Below are 6,000 nucleotides of genomic sequence, written 5' to 3'. Positions count from 1 at the left end.
CAGTACAAAAATGCTAGTTCAGTAATACTAGTATACAAAAATACTACTACAGAAATATTCCAAAACTACAAAATTAATACTACAAAAATACTGTGATGAAAATACAACAAAAAGTACAGAAATACTACAAAAAAATACCGCTACAGTAATACCATAATACAAAAATACTACTACAGAAATATTATGATGGAAATACAACAAAAATACCACTACAGTAATACTATAATAATAAAATACTACAACAAAAATATGACTACAAAAACACTACTATGAATACAAAAATACTAATATGGAAATATTTCAAAAATACTTCTACCGAAATTCAACAGAAATTTCACTACAGCCATACTATGATACAAAATACTACTACAGAAATATGACAGAATACTACAAAATAGGACAACATTAACACTAAGAAAATTCTACAGATATTCTACGAAAATACTGCTGCAGAAATATTGGAACATACTACAAAGATAAATACTATGATACCATAAAAATAAAATTACAATAATACTACGAAAATGAATAAGAATATTACACCCAAAAAATACTACAGAAATAGTACATAAATATTAGTAAAGTAATACTATGATACAAACACACTTCTGCAGAAATATTACAAAACTACTAAATTAATACTCCTAAATTCTATGATGAAAATACAAAAAAATACTACAGAAATACCACAAAAATACCACTATAGTAATACTTTCATTTTCTCTCTTTCCATTTCTTTTTTCCCCTGTCTCTTTTCTTCTTTTTCTCTCTCTCTCTCTTAAACCCACCAGTCCAGCATGTGGGCCCCAATTTATCAAACCTATAAATCAGACTTTAGTTTGTTGTATTTCCTGTAAAATAAATCAACAAAAACATGGATAACTAGAACAATAGATTCTCATTCTATTCTCTTATCTAGTTACTTAAAAATAAATATCAATACTCGATTTTTGGTGTGCATGAAGCCTATGAGCTATAATTTATTTTTTGTATTTGTAAAATAATAACGAACTTATTTGCAGCTGTATCACACAAATAAATTATTAAAAAAATCATGCATTGTGATTTCTGGATTTTTCTTTTTAGTTTATCCCTCTCGCAGTAGAATGGCACCTATGATGAAAATTTCAGACCCCTCCATGATTTCTAAGTGGGAGAAATAGCAAAGTAGCAGAGTGTTTAAATACGTCTTTGCAGCTGTATCACATACATAAATTGTTAAAAAAATCATGCATTGTGATTCCTGGATTTTTCTTTTTAGTTTATTCCTCTCGCAGTAGAATGGCACCTATGATGAAAATTTCAGACCCCTCCATGATTTCTAAGTGGGAGAAATAGCAAAGTAGCAGGGTGTTCATATACGTATTTGCAGCTGTATCACATACATAAATTGTTAAAAAAATCACGCATTGTGATACCTGGATTTTTCTTTTTAGTTTATCTCTCTCGCAGTAGAATGGCACCTATGATGAAAATTTCAGACCCCTCCATGATTTCTAAGTGGGAGAAATAGCAAAGTAGCAGGGTGTTCATATACGTATTTGCAGCTGTATCACATACATAAATTGTTAAAAAAATCACGCATTGTGATACCTGGATTTTTCTTTTTAGTTTATCTCTCTCGCAGTAGAATGGCACCTATGATGAAAATTTCAGACCCCTCCATGATTTCTAAGTGGGAGAATTAGCAAAGTAGCAGGGTGTTCATATACGTATTTGCAGCTGTATCACATAAATAAATTGTTAAAAAATTCACGCATTGTGATACCTGGATTTTTCTTTTTAGTTTATCTCTCTCGCAGTGAACATGCACCGACGATGAAAATTTCAGACCCCTCCATGATTGTCAGCTAGCTAATTGGCTAGCTTAAAGTTCCATGTAAAAAGAAATAGTACTTTTCACAAATTTCATTCAACTCAGTGATCATTTTCCGAGGATTCCGAAAATGGGTTGAATTCAATGAATATTGCTTAGCTAGCTAGCTGTCTAGCAACTAGTCAACTATATAAGCTATCGAATTATTCCTCTCCGGCTAGCTAGTACTTGAACCAACTGGGCAGCCCGCAAAATGTTCCATGTAAAAAGACAAAAATATGTTTTCTTTTCCTAAAATACGCTAAATACGCCTTCTCTCTTTTATCTCTTTCTCTCTCACACTAACTTTGTCTATTTTTCTCTTTTTTATCTCTCTCTTTCGCTCTCCCTCTTTTATATCGCTTGCTTTCTTTCTCTCTTTATTTCTTTTCTTTCTCTCTTCCTATATTTTTCTCTCTTTTTCCTCTCTCTTTTTCTTCTCTATCTCTCTCTTTACCCCCTTCTCCCCCTTTCTCTCTCTCTCTCTCTCTCTGACTTTTTTCTCTCCCTTTTTTTCTTTATCCATATTTTGCTCTCGCTGTTCTCTCTCCCTCTCCCCACCTTTTACCCCCTCTCCCCTTTTCTTCTCTCTTTCTTCACATCTCTCTTTCTCTCTCCCTCTCTTTTTATATCTGGCTTTGTTTCTCTTTCTCCTTCCTTTTTCTCTTTCTTTCTCTATTTCTCTTTTCCCGCTCTCCATCTTACTTTGACTTTGTTTTACCTCTCACTTTCTCTTCTTAAATCTCACTCTTTTACTTCTCTCTCTTCTGACTTTCTCTTTTTCTCACTTCTTATGCTTTTTTTGTCTTTGTCTCACTTTCTTTAAGGTTTTTGTTCTTTCTTGTTATCTTTTCTCAGGTTCTTTTAGGCTTTCTTTCTTTCTCGTATTCTTTTTCTCACTTTATTTCATGCTTTCTTTCTCATTCTCTTTATTTTCACTTTCTTTTAGGCTTTCTTTGTTTTTTGTTCTCTTTTTCTCACTTTCTTTTAGCTTTCTTTCTCCTTCTCTTTCTTTATTTTATGCTTTCTTTCTTGTTCTCTTTCTTTCCTTTATGCTTTCTTTCTCGTTCTCTCTTTTATGCTTTCTTTCTCGTTCTTTCTTTTATGCTTTCTTTCTTGTTGTCTTTCTTTCTTTTGTTTTCTTTCTCGTTCTCTTTCTTTTATGCTTTATTTCTCGTTCTCTTTCTTTCCTCTATGCTTTCTATCTCATTCTCTTTCCTTTATGCTTTGTTTCTAGCTCTCTTTCTTTTATGCTTTCTTTCTCGTCTCTTTCTTCTTTCTTTCTTGTTCTCTTTCTTTGATGCCTCTTATTCTCTTCCTTTATTTTGTGCTTTTTCTCATTGTCTTTCTTTCTTGTTCTCTTTCTTTCTCCTTCTCTTTCATTATTTTATGCTTTCTTTCTCGTTCTCATTCTTTCTTTTATGCTTTCTTTCTCACTCTCTTTCTTTCTTTCATCCACTAGTCTGGCCCACCATGGCAGTTTTTTTCTACCATGTGACGCCGCAGCTAAAACTAGTTGGACACCCCTAAGGTAGGACTTGAAATCAATTACTTCTTCTTAGCTTGCTAACCCGGGTAGCAAGTAAACCACTAGCCAACATCTGAAACCCTACTCTGCAGTAATGACGAAATCAAACCTCTACATTCCTGCCGGTTTTTCCTTTATTCTGTGCGCCCTCAAAGCTCCGAGTGGCACCGACACAAGGACTTGCAGGACTAAGAATCGGCTTTGACACGGAGAAGCCTCGGGTGCACTTTCGGGACGTTTGGAGCGAGGTGGCGGCCGCGCGGCCAGAGTTGCACCTTCAATCAGTTTCTTGAATCTGCAGCCTGATAAGAAAGCTGAGGCAACAATTGCTTCTGACAGCTTGAGCCACTGCAGGATAAAGTCGCTTTTTTTCTCTCCTCTCTCCATCGGCTCGAAACCAGGGTTTCCAGACTCCTGCTCAGAGAAGAAATGGGGTAGAGGAGGAGACTTTGCAGCCTGAATAATGATGCGCTTTGCCTTTGCTGCACTCCAGTTGGATTTATTAAGAGATTTAGGGGCTAAATTACAATAGGATACTTTCATATATTAAATGTATTCCATGTATGTAGCAACAGGTACCCTGCAAACAATATCTTATCCCGTAAACAGACGTTTCTCCTTATTTGAGGAGTATTTCTTTATATTACATAATTACATCTTATCTTGTTTTTGTTCTCTGCAAAATTTAAATTTATAAAAAGCAATTTGATTTTGCCCATTTAGTCGCCTTTCTGTCACTTGCCCGCTAATTGCACTCACCTGCGCTCGCTCTTTCAGCCCCAGCTGCCACTCGTTGCCTAATTATCCCTCTCCCTCTTTAAGCACGTCATTCTCATTCACTCCTTGTCAGTCCGTCGGCAAACCTTGGCACATGCAAGGCAAGCACTTTTTGACTCTGACTCCTGTTTTGATCCCGACCGGTTACTGTACTCTGCCTGATTCCGTCCCCTGTTTACTGTATCGATCCCCGACCACGCTTTGTTCTCTTGTTCCGGCTACCCGATTTGTCCAATCCACGACCACGCTTCGTTCTCCTGTCCCGACTAGCCGACTATTTTTGATCACGACCACGCTTCGTTCTCCTGTCCCGGCTACCCGACTTGTTCCGATCCACGACCACTCTTCGTTCTCCTGTCCCGGCTACCCGAATTGTCCGATCCACGACCACGCTTCGTTCTCCTGTCCCGGCTACCCGACTTTTTCCGATCTCTGACCACGCTTTGTTCTCCTGTTCGGGCTATCCAACTTGTCCGATCCACAACCACGCTTCGTTCTCCTGTCCCGGCTACCCGATTTGTCCGATCCACGACCACGCTTCGTTCTCCTGTCCTGGCTACCCTTCTTTTTCCGATCCACGACCACGCTTTGTCCCAGTGAGCACTAGATTCCTCTCGCCCTGACTTCCCCCATCCCTTAATAAAATTTGGTTCTACTGCTTTTCCACTGCTTTTAAATATTTTTTTCCAATGTGGGTAGAAAATAGCAACGATTTTGTAATATCAGACAGATAAAATTGCATATTCTAACTATAATCTGGCAGACAGGGCAGTGGCCATGGACAAATTCGCCAGTTATTAGGCTACCAAAGAAAGAAAACTTCCAACTATGCTCCTACTACAGAACCATCGGCCTCATCAGCCATGTAAGTAAAGTTTTGCTAAAGGTTCTACTGAACAGATGGAAACCACAGGCTGAAAACATCCTAGCCGAAGAACAGGCATGTTTCGAGGAAGGAAGGAGCACCACAGAACAGATTCTTAATCCGCGCATCCTATGCAAAGAGGTTTCAACAACACCAGAGAAACCTCTACAAAGTTTTTGCTAAGAAGGCGTTTGACAGAGTATGGCAAGCCGCTTTTTGGGCCACCATGGGGAAGTACAACATGGGCCAGAAACCAGTTCAGACCATTGAACAGCTGTATGTCAACGCCAACAGTGCGGTACTGATCAAGAGTACCATTCGAGCGTTGTTTCAAACCACTTTATTAACATCTACCTGGAGAGAACCACGACTGAGGGCTTGGAAATACATGAATCTTTGTTTTGTTGATGATATTGCTGGCCTGGCAGGAGAAGAACAGGAACTTGGAGATCTGTTCAATCGCCTGGACAAAGCATCAATCCAGTATGGGATGGAAATCAGTACAGAAAAAGAAAAGTAATGAGCAACAGTCCCCAAGGTATCACCACAAACATCACCATCATCCACAAAGAGCTAGAACTTGTCATCAAATTTAAATATCTTGGAGCTGTCATATCAGGGGTCAGAACCAGAAACCATGGCCAGGATAGCTCAAACCACAGCCGCACTTGACAGACATGGTCAAAATCCAGGCCATGGATATGTGATGCTACAGTAGACTTCTAGGCATTAGCTTCTTAGCCCATGTGACAAACAAAACCGTGCACAACACCATGAGGGTCACAAGATCATCAGGACTGACCAGGAAAATTCTCCGGAGCAAAGTCCAATAGGGCAGGGGGAGAGGAAGACTGGAAAAGACCTGGGCCGACAACATCAAGGAATGAACTGATCCCAACTTTTCTAGGACCCAAAAACAGGCCAAGAACCAGTGGAGAAAGCTGTCCAGAGTTGCGTCCCCATTGGTGCCCCGAC

The sequence above is a fragment of the Urocampus carinirostris genome, chromosome 20 (genome assembly GCF_059441175.1).
Source record: "Urocampus carinirostris isolate Australia breed hairy pipefish chromosome 20, RoL_Ucar_1.0, whole genome shotgun sequence".
NCBI lineage: Eukaryota > Metazoa > Chordata > Actinopteri > Syngnathiformes > Syngnathidae > Urocampus > Urocampus carinirostris.
Note: the sequence above shows the minus strand (reverse complement) of the source record.